Source organism: Lacerta agilis, chromosome 6, assembly GCF_009819535.1.
Source record: "Lacerta agilis isolate rLacAgi1 chromosome 6, rLacAgi1.pri, whole genome shotgun sequence".
Taxonomy (NCBI): domain Eukaryota; kingdom Metazoa; phylum Chordata; class Lepidosauria; order Squamata; family Lacertidae; genus Lacerta; species Lacerta agilis.
Window position 1 is genome coordinate 70219268 of NC_046317.1, and position 15368 is coordinate 70234635.

At 45.5% G+C, this 15368-nt stretch overlaps 1 protein-coding gene across 12 annotated transcripts in view; it reads right to left on the minus strand.

The window, feature by feature from the left end:
- Window positions 1–15368, minus strand: part of PTPRT (protein tyrosine phosphatase receptor type T) — a 582389-nt gene that overhangs the window by 242874 nt on the left and 324147 nt on the right. The window lies entirely within an intron of this gene.

Genomic DNA, 15368 nt, shown 5'->3' on the forward strand with positions numbered 1-15368 from the left:
AAATCTTCCTTCAGATTAATCTTTGTCAAAACTGTAGGCTTAAACCACTATTTATTATTGAGGGTGGGGGGGCTCCTCGAAGGCTGCAGTATATAGCTAAAATGTGCCAAGATGCAAAAGTAAAGGAAAATATCTTATTCTACTTATGGTCTACAAAGTATAGTGAGCAATTTCAAATAGAGGCCATTTTATTGATATAATCTCTATTTTTATTGTGACAACAGCATAAGGTCCATACAAGACCCATGCCTTCCTTGAGGGTAACCTGTTAATTGCCACATCTCTAGCTGCTCAGAACAGAATGCTAAATTCACACTCTGCTATAAAGCAGCCAAAAATCGAAACACCAAAAATAATTTATGGAAACACAGCTTGACGTGGAAATGAATAGCTAAATACAAAACAAAATGTGTGAAAAGAATTGCGAACTATTTATCTGGGTTTAGAAAAAGAAAATCAACTCTTAATAATAAATCCCTTAGTATTTGTCCAGTTTTAGCGAGCATCTCTGTGGGAATAAAGGAAGCCCTAATGCTCTTATGATGATAGCTTTTCAATAACATTTACAAGGGCTGCATTTATGTGTGCATTGAGACACAGTTATACTTAAATCCCATGCTCCAGACACAAGCTGATTTCATGCACGGATCAGGAAAAAGAAGGGATTGTGAGGAACTCCTAGCTTCATGTATACAGAAATGTTTGCATCATGATTCAAATCACTATATTCAGCAAGCAGGTGAGTTACCCTATTCTGTCATTTTATGTGACTGAGTGCTGCAACCACCCAAACAGACTTGCTTGGACTGCAGATTGTACTTGGAAGAGCTGAGACCTTTCAGAAGGCTTCAGTATCAGGTTCTTAGTATTTACAATTATTCCTTAATGGGTGGTGTCTCTGATTCAATGTGGGTGAGTACTGTGGACTTAAGAGTCAGGGGTGAATGACCCAGAAGATAAAAACAGAACAGGTCACAGTTTTGTAAGGAGTATTGCAAGGAGCAGGGAATCATCAATCAGCTTGGATAGCTCCGTTAGTGTGTGGTGCTGAGAATGTCAAGGTAGCAGGTTCAATCCCTGGGTGTGACAACTGCATTTTCCTGCATTGCAGGGTGTCGGAATACGTTTCACGGATCCACCATGGATTCATATTTATTTGGTTATTTTATGAGTTTTTCGAGGTCTACTTTTGGTATAACTGCGCGTAAAAGCGAAAGTGAAAGCATGAATGAATAGTGTGGTTCACTTACAAGATTAATCCGCCTTTATTTTATAGATCCGGTCATGTTCAAAGTTGTTAATGAGCGTTAAACTTGCTTCCCGCCTTTTTGGAGGGCAGCAACAGTGATTTTATTGGTTAAGGCATTGATGATGATGTCACGTTTGTTCCCTAATAAAAGGCAGAGGCACCCCGCTTAGGCAGGAGGAGTAGTAAAGAGAGACCGCACGTTCTTTTTATGTTCTTTTAGTTGGGTTTTAGTTGAAGTCAAGTTTAGTTTAAGGGACTAGGAGCGGGCTGGACGGGTTGGATGGGTTTTTCTTTAGTTAGAGTTAGATCGCGGAAGATCATTCGGTTTTAGTTTTAGACAGGTTCTTTTAGGTTAGCCTAGGGTTAGGCCCGCGGAAGATATTTCGGTTTTAGTTTATTTAGTTAGCCTCACGGAAGATTGGGCGCGCAGGGACTTTAAGCTTAGGAGAACTTAGCTTAGGGGACGAGCCTATGCGGGTTCTGCCGAAGCCACTAAAGATACTACCGGTGTCTGTCTTCCTTTGGGGTTAAAGGGGGGAGTAAAGTAAAAATTTTAATTTCTTTAAACTGGTCCGTCTATTCAGAGTCAGGGTATATATTTTATTTCACGAGGCAACTATTCATTAAAGAAGGCAATTAGGAACTCACACTTCATCGGAGTCGTCAATTGGCTTACTCAACATCCTTCAGACTGTGAGACTTGGCCGGCGACCGTGCTCAAAAGCACGCGGAACGCTGGCCGCTTTCCCCGCAACTGGTACCTCGTGCATAACCAGTCCAAGGCCGTGCACGAGGAGCTCCAGCACCCAAACCCCGACAAGTGGTGCCCTCTCTGAGGCAAAGCGTAGTCGAAACTCGCTTCCACGAAGACTCCGGTTAAAGGCAACATATCGGAAGTGGCTCGGAAACAGACATTGAGAGGTGAGGTATAACGGCCCGGTTTATCCAGGATTTCGCTGCAGTAGCGCGAATCCACCGCTTGCCCAAAGTAGTGTAAATAGAAATTGTGCGCGTGTATTTTGCCCCAAGGGGTCCCCGGGTAGAGCGGCAAGGAGTTTAGTGTAAGCCTACGGGCAGAGTAAGGTCTTCCCTAAAGCCTACGGGTGGGAAGGGTTCTGGCAAAAGCCTACGGGTGCCAGGGTTTTCGGTCAAAGCCTACGGGTAGGGCCGGTGTCTCCCGAAAAAGCCTACGGGTGGGAGGGAAAGGTTTTCTGGCAAAAGCCTACGGGTGCCAGGTTTTTCGGTCAAAGCCTACGGGTAGAACCGGTGTCCCCTAGTAGAAGCCTACGGGTGGGGGAGGAAAAGTTTTGGAAAAGTGTTAAAAAAAAAATGGGCTCCTCACTCTCAACTGCTCAAGTTAAATTTTGTGAAGATTTATTGTACCTTTTGAAAAGAAATGGTCACCCTGTCTCTGAATCAGAAGTAGAGCTTTTAGTTAAAACTATTGGGGAAGTTTGCCCTTGGGTCCCTAAGGAGGGAACGAAAGATTTAGCTTCATGGGAAAGGATCGGGTTAGAATTTATGGCCAACCCGAAAATCGGAATTCCTGTACAATTAGTATGGAGCAAAGTAAGAAACTGCTTTCAACAAATCGCTCCAAGAAATGTTTTGCTTAATGGAACAGTGAATTTGGGAAATACTGCTTTTAATAGTGCCCCTGTGCTGCCGCTTGCGGTTGTGCCATTTTCGGCCCCCTCGCAGCAGCCAGTTCAGGCCCCGTTGTCGTACACGCACTCGCCCTTGTCCAATTTGTCATTGCCAGATTCATTGCCGCCTGTGCCGGTGCAGCAGACGCCGTCGGCCTTTCAAGCCCCGCCGCGGACTGCCCCACCGCCAGTCGCTCAGCAGTCATCGCAGGCCTTTTACCAGCCAGCGATCTCAAGTCAGCAGCAGCCGCGGACCTCGCTCCAAGCAACGGTCCCGCTTCCTCCATCGCAAGCCACGCTTTTGCCAGCGATCCAGCAGCAGCAGCAGCAAGCAGCTTTTTTGCCAGCAAACCCTGCTGCCCTGCAGGCCGCGCTCAAGCCAGCAGCTCCAGTTTTGCAACAAGCTGATTTCCAATCAACAGCAATCCAAGCTTCAATGCAAGCAGCACAACAGCAGTTTGCCAACCCTTCAGCACCTCCAATGCCAATGCAGATTCCAAGACAAGAGCAAAGCCAAACAATGATGATCCAGATGCCAGGACTTGCAGTACAGAGCCAACAACCTTATGCTCCAACTTCAAGTCAGCCATCTTGTCTTCATCCAACTTCAAGTCAGCCATCTTGTCTTCATCCAACTTCAAGTCAGCCATCTTGTCTTCATAGTCAGCCATCTTCAAGGCATCCAGATGTCAAAGACTCTTTAGCACCATCTAGTGGCTCATCATTTGGAAAGCATCAAGAAGATTTAAACTCACTGATGCCACCTACAGATCCAGCAGCAATGCAACCCATCTGCAGAACTCAAGCTTTGGAAGCAGCTTTGGGACAAATAGACTTTAGTGCTGATCCAATGCACATCTTTCCAGTGATTCGTGCCAATGGAGGACAACCTGCAAGATATCAAGCTATTCCTTTTGAAACACTACGTGAACTGCGAAAAGCCATACGCGAAAATGGACTTCAAGCTCCTTATACTAGAAGTTTACTTGAAGGACTGTCCACTAGTAGACTTCTGCCATCTGATTGGAAGTTGATTCTTCGCACCTTCCTGTCGCCTACAGATGCTCTTCTGTGCCTGCAAGAGTGGAAAGAAGTAGCAGCCAGACGTGCAACGCCACTCGCCACAGAAGATATGCTCACAGGATCAGGACATTACTCCAATCTCAATCAACAGCTAGCCATACCCGATGCTGCACTCGTCACCATAGCAGACATCGTAGTCAAAGCTTGGCGCAGATTACCCAATCGCACAGATGCCAGCTCAGTATCAGGATTCGCTGCAGTTAGGCAAGGTCCAAAAGAGCCTTATGGGGACTTCGTGGATCGCCTGATTGTTGCAGTGGAACGCCAGATAGAAGATCGTCATGCCAGAAACATGCTGACAAAACAACTTGCCTTTGAAAATGCCAACGATGACTGCAAAAATGCCCTAACAGCAGTTGCAGCTCGTCCAGATGCCACATTGACTGAGATGCTACGCGTCTGCCAGAATGTTGGTACCCACTCCTACAAAGCACAACTCTTGGCAGCTGCGGTACAGATGCCACGTCAAGACAGCTCTACGCCAGTCAAGAAGTGCTATGGGTGTGGAGGCGATGGGCATTTCAGGTCGCAGTGCACAACAACGCCAAGGCCTTCTGCCAAGCCGCCAGAGAGATGTCCCATCTGTCAGAAAGGATTTCATTGGGCGAATGATTGTCGTTTGAATCCACAAAATACATCACCTACCTCATCTCCAGTTCAGGGAAACGGTTCTGCGGGCCGCGCCCCGGCCCCGGTAAAACAATAGGGTGCAAGTTCAAGAACATCATGAAGGTCAACCATCCCAGAAAGGTGAACAACGCTACTCCTTATCCAGGTCATCAGGAAAAGAGAGTGATCCAGAGAGATATCTACTCTCCAGATGTCCAGAGAAAAGATGTGACCTCATCAAGCATTCAGGTTCCAGAGGTTTCATCATCTGCCTTACCTATTCAAAGGGTTCCAGTAGAGAATACAGCATTCAGTCCACCTTCTGCTAACCGCCCTTCAGTTCCTGCTGATGTTAACCCCGCTTCACAGCAAGCAATCACAGTCAAGCCTCTGATCGCAGAATTGCCTTCAACGTTGAGAAGACATCCTACTGAGGTCAACCTTGCAGCACCTGAGCTTTACTCATCTTCAAATCAAGGTCAACCTATCGCTGAAGGACATTTGCCCTTGATGAAACAGCAATATTCAAGTTGCAACCCAGCTGATGATCACTTTCCATGTGGCCAAAGACTACAAATGAGTGAGCCAGCTCCCTCTTGTGGAAGCTTAAACATCACTCCAGTTAACAATGTCCACACCTTTGTGTCACCTCCAGCTTTCAAGCTCAGCTCGCCACAACCAAACGATTATCATGAACAACAACTTCGATTGCCTTGTGTCAAAGAAGAAGTTCCATCCTGTCACTTCGATATACAACTGACTGAATGCCAGCAGGTTCAACAGCATCAGCAACTTTTACCAACAGAGGAACCTCAAGTTTGCCAACTCAACGCCAAGCAGCTTCAGAGTTGCCAACTTCAGCAGTGCAAAAAGCCCGAAGCCAAAAAGATGTCTTCAGACACTGCCAACGAAGAACAAGAAGAATCTTCTGTCCCAGGTATACCACTCTTCTTAACAGAGGACTGTTACTTTTCAAATCCATGGTTTGCTCAGCAATTGCCAACATCCATTCGTGGTCCATTCCCAGACACTTCGATTTGCCTTATCCTGCCTAGGATGGATCGCCTCCCTGCCACAGTCACACTGACTGCAGGCCTAGTTCGAATCACAGATTCATCGCAATTGCTGATTCCAGGATTTTCAACTGTTCCTTGTGTCCTAACAAAAGGTTTGGAAATTGCCAGACTCTATTTGCTTACTTCTACACCTACAGCTCCTGTAGACTCTCTGCCTCCTCAGGCAGCAATGGCGCTAATCAAGATTACAGAAGAACGCCCTCATCTCGTCTTAGAAATGGGTGGACGAAAGATCAAGGGTCTTCTTGATACAGGCGCAGATGTCACAGTGATCGCCAGAAAGGATTGGCCTGACCAGTGGGCAACGACTGTCACCCAGGAAGTCTTCGGAGTCGGAGGTTTCGAACCCGCCCACCAGAGCGTGCATCCGATTACCTTCCAGTCAGACTCAGGCTCCATGGTGCAGCTCCGTCCACTTGTTATGGATGTGCCTATCACCCTTTGGGGTAGAGACTTATTGTCTAAAGCAAGAACTGTTGTCCATACGCATTTTTGATGTGGGCCTTTGCATCAGCGCCAGTACATGCTCTTCCACTCAAATGGAAGGAAGGACCCCCTGTATGGGTCGACCAATGGGCGCTGACGTCAGAAAAGCTCGCTGCAGCAGAGGCCCTAATCAAAGAGCTGCTACTCCAGGATCGTGTGCAACCCTCTAATAGCCCTTGGAACACCCCAATCTTCGTCATCAAGAAGAAAAGTGGAAAATGGTGTTTGCTTCAAGACCTGAGAAAGATCAACGAGAGAATTGTTCCAATGGGTCCCCTTCAATGTGGACTTCCTAACCCTAACCTCATTCCTAGAAACCATCAGCTTGCAATCATCGATCTCAAAGACTGTTTCTTTACTATCCCGCTAGCACCTGCAGATCAAGAAAAGTTCGCTTTCACTCTACCTGTGTTCAATAACACCAGACCAGCCTCCAGATACTCTTGGAAGGTACTCCCTCAAGGAATGGTGAATTCACCGACACTCTGCCAGAACTTTGTGGATAAGGCATTACAGCCTTTCAGAGCACAATATCCAGCCTTAGAAGTTTGTCATTACATGGATGACATCTTGATTCATGGAGAAAAGGTCTCAGAGCATCATATTGAGCATCTTACGCGCATCCTGAACTCCTTTGGGCTTTGTATCGCCCCAGAAAAGGTACAGCGCACTGCTCCATTTCATTACTTGGGTCACAAACTGCTTCAAGATACAGCCCTGCCAGAGATGCCGAGCATAGTCATTCCAGAATCCTTTACCTTGACACAACTGCAGCATCTCTTGGGACAGATAAACTGGGCTCGAAAGTCTCTAGCAGTTCCAACATCTGAACTCTCACCATTGTTTTCTGCTCTTAAGGGACATACATCTCCTTCAGATGTTATTCCGTGCACCTCTGAGATGCGTCTTGCTTTACAAGGAGTAAACACAAAGTTGCACCAAATAGCTGTAGATCGTGTGCCAACAGCTAACTGCACTCTTTCATGTACCATCTTCACTACACCAAGATTGCCTACAGCAGCTTTATATGTTCCGGATACTTCCTCAAAAGTGGCAATCGTGGAGTGGATTCATCTTTCACACACGCCTCAAAGGAATGTGTACCCTAGTATGGACGCTGTTGCTGATCTCCTTGTTAAGTGCAGAGGCCGTGCAATTCGCCTGAGTGGGAATGATCTGCTTTCCATCTACCTTCCTTTCTCTCAAGAACAAGTGCTAACTTTGATTCAGTTTTCAGATAGTTTCCAGATTGCTATTGCTGATTTTGTCGGTTCATTCTTGTATAATCCTCCTAAGGACAAAAGATTCACTTTGTTGCAACAAGTAAACTATCACCTTTCATCCATGTTGGTGCTTCAACCTATTCCCACTGCAAAAACTCTGTTCACAGATGGCTCCTCTTCCTATGGTGTCCTTGCATGGCAGGAGGATGGGCAATGGAAGACTGTGTTTACAGAGAAACAACTTTCAGCACAAAGATCGGAACTGGCAGCAGTGATTCTCGCTTTTCAGACTTTCACTACAGAAGCATTCAACCTCGTTGTAGATTCTCAGTATGTATATAGACTGTTATCATCGCTTCCAGTTGCTTATCTGTCTCCGTCCATGGACGAAAATCTCTTTAATTTGTTCGCGCAGCTTCAAGAACTATTACAGAGACGTTCATTTCCCTTTTTTGCTGCACACTTGCGCTCTCATTCCAACCTCCCAGGATTCCTGGTGGAAGGAAATGCAGTAGCAGACGCTGCCCTCAGGACTCTAGCTTTCTCCTTGTTCGACAATCCTGTGACAAGCCATGAAACTTTCCACCAATCAGCAAAGGTTCTACACAAGACCTTCAACATTCCAATGTCACAAGCAAGGGACATTATTTCATGCTGCCCTTCGTGCTCCAAGTCTCCTATCTGCTTGCCATTTGACGCTGTAAATCCTCGAGGCACGGAGGCGAATCAGCTGTGGCAGATGGATGTGACACATGTCCCAGCCCTTGCTCCAATGTCTAAATTGCATGTCACAGTGGACACCTTTTCAGGTTTCATTTGGGCTACAGCACTGAAGGGAGAAACTACGAGGCACGTCATACAGCACTGCATGAGAACCTTTTCAGTTATGGGAAAACCTCAAGCCATTAAAACAGATAATGGCCCGGCCTATGCTTCTCAGGCCTTTAATGACTTTTGTGTGCAATGGAACATTTCCCTATCTCATGGGATTCCGTTTAATTCGACAGGCCAAGCTCTCATTGAAAGGACACACCTCACTTTCAAAACTCTGCTCCACAAACAGACCGCAGGACGTCACCTTCCAGCCTCGGAGATCCCTTTGGCAGTTGCAAAAGTGCTGTTCACCTTAAATTTTCTTCTCTTTCCACATAACAAGCCTCATTCCCCAGTGGATCTCCACTTCAAGAAAGAAGAACAGCTTCCTCGACCTTTGGTCTCTTATCGCCTCTTGCCTGACATCGAATGGCGAGGACCAGTTCCACTCATCACTTGGGGTCGTGGTTACGCTGCAGTTGCCCTTGAAGAAAAGGCTGTTTGGGTGCCTGCCAGATGTGTGCGCCCTTGGAGAGCTAAGGAACCAAGTTGAGAATATCCATCTCGTTGTTTGACTGCACCAGTTTCCAGTGTCAAATGCAGCAACTCTTCAAATGTGCTCAACAAATAGCACCAGTTGAGTTCTAGGTAGTTTGCCTTACCCTCCTACTGCCTAGGCCTTTTGTTTGCCTCTGGGCAGCCCCTTGGTTCCTGGCTGCCTGAATTTGTTCCAGTTACTCCCATACCTGCATTCACTAGCAGATCACCCTGATTTGCTTGCTTAACCTCCTTTCTTCTACAGGTATCGTTGTTTCTTCAGAACTCGATGTTTCAGTACTTTCCTGAGCTCCATGAACTTTTCCTGAGTTCCAGGACTATTTCTTCTACATGGTCGTGTGTAATCGGAGAAGAAGACGACCGGCAACTCATTCATCGTCTTCATCCTCCTCTCCAACACCATTTTGCAGTTCTAAACCTGTCTTGTACTTTATATTGTACTTGTAAAAATTGCATATTTACCTTTGTATGCTTCTTGAAATATCCGCCTCGCATGTTACATGTGTTTTCCATATAGCTTGGTAATTAATAATATGGATGTTTATATATATGAAACTTTTCTGAAATGGTTTCCATTTAGAGCGTCACAATTTTGATGATATGGAAATGTTTATGTAAGGTCAAAGCATCGTCTTTGTGCAGTTCTAGTCATAGACATATTCATGCATATATGTTTTATTTCAATAATCCTAAATCTCCACGTTGTGCTTGCAAAAGTTGTAGTTCAAAATGTGGTAACACTTATATACCTTATTTGAAATGCTTTCTTTTGGTCAAAGAATTGGTCATTCTCGGATTTGTTCAAGATATATATGTCAAGTCTGGTGGCGTCCTACCCTTTTGGTACCCCTATTTTCTTTGAAGAATCCCCCTCTATATGCTACCTTTTGGCAGTAAACCAGGTTCCCAGCTTTTCCCTTCACTCTGTTTCCTGCTGTTGATGGGAGACCCTTATGTAGCTGGTTTAATTCCCATCTTGTTTCGCTGGAAACCCTTGCGTAGATGGCTTAAATCCTTCCTCATGGTTGGGAGACCTTTACTTAGGTGGCTTAAATCCCAACTCACGGCTGGAAAGCCATTACATAGGTAGCTTAAATCCCCTCTCTGGAATCGGACCCTAGTTCCCCGTTACCTGTGGTCGCTGTGGTAAGTCCAGAATCTAAAGTTCCCTCGATTCTGTAGCCTCAGAGCCACAACCCTTTTCCGTTACCTTATCCATTTTCCTCAGTTTTCCAAATAAAAAATTAAAAAAAATGGGGGAGGGGTCTGGGTAGGCCATGTAGCCCCAGCTCTAGTTATACTTTAATTTTGGGTCCCGGATCGGGACCTCTCTTATGTTTGGGCAGTCGTTATCCGTTATTTTTAATTTTGGACCTGTATCAGGTCCTCTCTTGTGTTTGGGGAGTAATTTGTTGTTTTACGCTGCACGCGAAAGTATACATGTTTATGAGGTGATTTGTTGTGTTACACTACATATTGAAGTATTCATATATATGCCTAAAAGGTTTACAGTGTATCGGATCGATCACTTTTTATGTTCGGCTAGTGGTTTGTTATTTTCATGACTTTATTGCTACATTACTGTACAAGTATTTCCTCTTATGAAGGGGGTGGATGTTGATGGTTTTGCTGGTGTTTATATCACAGTTTTGATGTAGACTTTGATGTGGACACTGTCGGCATTGTCGACGTTTGCCTTTTCATGTCAAGGTCTATATCGAAGCAAATGGTAATGTTTGTGTCAGATAAATGCTTATGATATCTCTAACCTTCTTTTTTTTATATAACTAAATCAAAATTAATTTAATTTAAAACAAAAAAAGAAAGATGATATGTCGGAATACGTTTCACGGATCCGCCATGGATTCATATTTATTTGGTTATTTTATGAGTTTTTCGAGGTCTACTTTTGGTATAACTGCGCGTAAAAGCGAAAGTGAAAGCATGAATGAATAGTGTGGTTCACTTACAAGATTAATCCGCCTTTATTTTATAGATCCGGTCATGTTCAAAGTTGTTAATGAGCGTTAAACTTGCTTCCCGCCTTTTTGGAGGGCAGCAACAGTGATTTTATTGGTTAAGGCATTGATGATGATGTCACGTTTGTTCCCTAATAAAAGGCAGAGGCACCCCGCTTAGGCAGGAGGAGTAGTAAAGAGAGACCGCACGTTCTTTTTATGTTCTTTTAGCTGGGTTTTAGTTGAAGTCAAGTTTAGTTTAAGGGACTAGGAGCGGGCTGGACGGGTTGGATGGGTTTTTCTTTAGTTAGAGTTAGATCGCGGAAGATCATTCGGTTTTAGTTTTAGACAGGTTCTTTTAGGTTAGCCTAGGGTTAGGCCCGCGGAAGATATTTCGGTTTTAGTTTATTTAGTTAGCCTCGCGGAAGATTGGGCGCGCAGGGACTTTAAGCTTAGGAGAACTTAGCTTAGGGGACGAGCCTATGCGGGTTCTGCCGAAGCCACTAAAGATACTACCGGTGTCTGTCTTCCTTTGGGGTTAAAGGGGGGAGTAAAGTAAAAATTTTAATTTCTTTAAACTGGTCCGTCTATTCAGAGTCAGGGTATATATTTTATTTCACGAGGCAACTATTCATTAAAGAAGGCAATTAGGAACTCACACTTCATCGGAGTCGTCAATTGGCTTACTCAACATCCTTCAGACTGTGAGACTTGGCCGGCGACCGTGCTCAAAAGCACGCGGAACGCTGGCCGCTTTCCCCGCAACTGGTACCTCGTGCATAACCAGTCCAAGGCCGTGCACGAGGAGCTCCAGCACCCAAACCCCGACAGCAGGGGGTTCGACTAGATGATCCCCAGGGTCCCTTCCAACTCTACAGTACTATGATTCTATGATTGCAGAACATCCAGAACAGCAACTCAGATATACTAAAAGGAGCCAACTCCTAGGGGCTGAGGTCCCTTTGGCCCTCCCAATAGAAGAAGATGATGATGATGAAGAAGACAAAGACAAAGAAGAAGAAGAAGAAGAAGAAGAAGAAGAAGAAGAAGAAGAAGAAGAATCCTATCCTAACCAGCAAGGAAATTATTATGTGATTCTCCTTACCACCTTCCTATCCCAAGAGTTACTCTTCTTCCTCTAACAGCCAAAGGCTCGTTAAAGTACAAAATGCCCCTCCAAGGCTAACGTGCTGCAGAAGCTGCCACTATATCCAATTAAGAATGTAACACTACCTTTCTGGATATTCTCATCTCCACGGAAGCATTAGACCCATAATGTGTCTGTATCCCAAGGAGAATTAGACAAATCGTATTAAGCAACCCCCAAACTCCATTTCTTATCTTTTAATCTCATGTCCCTTTCTGCTCCTAAATTCTACTGATGGACAATATGTCTTGGTTAATTCATCACTGCTTCCTGTGACATGGCCATGGCAAATTAGCTTAGACTTCATTGCTCTTCCATCTCCCATGGTGCACCCAATCACTTTATTACACACCTGTGCCCTTTCTGTTAAATACCTTCCCATTTGAAACCAAGCAGACATCTGCCTGTGATGACAAACATGTTGCACTAATACAGTGCCAAAGATTGCTCGGGGACAATCTTCTGCTTTGAGAACAAAAAAGGAAATAATAACAACTGCTTCACAAGCAAAGGGCTTGCTTTAAATCATGGGTTGGCAAACTAAGGCCCAGGGACCAGATAAGCCCCACCAGGGTCATAAATCCGGCCTGCAGAGCCTGCCGCCCGCTTGGTCAGTCGCCGTGCCTTGTTGGTTTAGTTCCAGTTTAGCTCTGCGGAGATTCGCTTTCCGGGGACTACATCTCCCAGGTTGTTCAGACTTCCGTGACGCTGGCCAATCTGAAGCCTTAACAACCTCAGGCCTCCCCTCCATTGGCCGTTATGACGCGAGCCGGTGGCCAATGGCGACCCTTCCCGAGGCTTGCTGCTCCAATCGGGGCAAGGCGCAGGGCAGGGCGCCTTGCTGGGGAGGGAGAAGGAGAAGCGAAGGGGCGGGAAGAAGTGGGAGCACAGAGCCTGCGAGGAGGGAGGAGGATGAGGACTCCTCTGTGTTGCTCGGCGGTAGCACATTAGCAGCACAGTCATGGACACCCTGGGTGGCTGCGGCCCCTCCGCACAAGCCGAGACCCAGCGCTGGTGGAGTGGCCCCTCCCCAGACCAGCCCGCTCTGTCTGAACGCGGTGAGAGGAGGTATCTCAGCCACTCTGTCTCCAAGGGAAGGATGGAGGGAAGGCGAGCGTACGTGCATGCTCATGCAGTCTGGCATGCCACAAGTTCTGAGGGACAGTGAACCAGCCCCACAGAAAAAGTTTGCTGGCCCATGCTTTAAATGTTTCACCTTTGCTTCTTTGCTAAGCAGAGTAGGCAATACTAGGATAGATAGGCAAACATCCTGGCCGTGACTGCCCACAATACCACCTCCTCTTAAGGCGGAAGTGGCTTTCTGTTATGGCTGAAACATTGTGTGAAAAATAGCTGTGTGCGTATCAAGGGCACTTGTTGGATATTGTCAGTGATGTTCCTAGTGATAAAGAAAGGTTAGGGCTCACACAAGATGTTACTGAGTTGTTTGTAGCTCATCTAGCCCTCTAAGAAGAATAATCAGAGCATTTATTACCCATGAAGCTCACCCACCCAGCCAATTACTCAAGGACCGCCTCAAGGACCATATGAAACAACTTGGACCCTGTAATCATCATCTGAGGCCCTTCTCCATGTGCTTCCTATGCTAGAGGTTCAGAGTGTGGCAACACAACAATGGGCCGTTTCTGCAATGGCTCCCTGCTTGAGGAATGCTCTCTCAAGGGAGGCTCGCCTGGCACCTTCATTATACACCTTTAGGTGCCAGTCGAAAGCATTCCTCTTCAACCAGGCTTTTGGCTAACTAAACAATCTGTGGGAAATTGCAGTCAAGTATAAGTAGCAAGGTTAGGGCTAGTTAATGCATAGGCATTGAGACCATATAATTGTATTCCAAGATTCAGCTAGGTCATGCTCCTCACCTAGAAGGAAGTTAAGTTTCTTCCTTTGTTCATTCCCTTTTTCACCATGTGAACTTACTGAAGTAGGACATGCCTGAGCTTGCTTGCTTGCTAGAAGCTCAGACTGCATGCTTAGAGCTATTTCACTATACAGTATTTTGTATCTCAAGATTTCTGTCCGTGATTAGTTGCTGCTGCATGGATAAATGCATGCACTTGGCCTTTGGAACTCTGTAAGTAAAGCCTTTTAAAACTTACTAAAGTGTGTGTTCTGTTCAACGCTAAAAGGGGTAGAATTGGGGAAGCTCTGGTAGTACCTAGAACAGGATACTTGAAAGGTTTTACACGCTGTACTGCTGCTTGCTTTTTGTGATTTTAAAACTCTGCTGGGAGCTTTATCTTAGTGGAGCTATGCATCCAGCCAAAATGAACTATACATTTTGCCCCGCCCCAGTCTATGGCCTTTTAAACTGTGGGGAGGGTATTGTTTTTCCTTGTTACTATGGTATGTCTTTTTATATTGTAAATTGTATAGACATACAATAAAACAAACAAACAAACCACGGCAGTAACCTGCTATTTCAGTTACAGGTAGGTAGTCGTGTTGGTCTGCCATAGTCAAAACAAAATAAAAATTTTTTAAATACAAATTCCTTCCAGTAGCACCTTAGAGACCAGGAATGTTTTGCTCCCCCCCCCCCGGTACTGCTGCAAGCATCTGCCCCTGCCCTGATTTATTAGGACTTTAGGATCAGAAGTTGTTGTTCATTCACAGCAAGACTAAATCCCCTGTAGCAAGGCTGCCGCCATCATACAGGGATAGGATAATGATGTTGGATCATAGCCAGCAAAAGTATATCACAAAGATAAATGTGTGTTCTTTAATTATCTGGAAATAACTGGAGAAGCACACTTCTCATGCTTAGGAGGAAGCAACCATTTTCTTTCTGACATGGTGAGGATAAGGGGGGAGACTGTAAGCAACAGTGCCAGGTCTCATTGGCTGGAGGCTGGGAATGAGCTGGCATACTGGAGAGGAGTAGACGCTGCTGTTGTCTATGCCTGGCATTTAAAGGGGGAGGGGAGAAAATACAGGGAAAGGGCATTACAGATTTCACTTTTCCACCTAAACTGGAAATATTATCAATTGTCATGAACTTGCTTGGTTGCTGGTTGACAAAATAACAATTATGTTAATAATTGACAAATGTTAGACCTGGGTTTTGATTCACAACTACGGCAGGCGTTCAGCCAAATTGTTGTGCCAGCTCAATAATTTGCACTAGCGCAGGGGTGTGGAGTCTCTGGCCTATAGGCCAGTCTTGGCCTACCAGGGAGCCTATTTTGGCCCACATGGCTGTTTTCTCAAATCATAGCCACTCATCCATTAGTTGATGTCACTAGTGGTGTCAGCTGATGAGCAGGAGGACACGATTTAATCCTGCATTGACTGGGCAATCACATTCCAAGCGGGCCTCAAGATCACACAGCAAAGCAACAGGATTTAATTTGCACCCACCAAATGAGATTAAAGCCATGTGCAAGTGTGACAAAGACTTTAAGACAGCTCCCATTCAAGTCTCCAAGGGTTCAAACAGGAATGTGAAGGATGCCCTAAACCCTGCTGCAAGTTTCCTTCCCCTTTAAGTCCTACCAGGTGA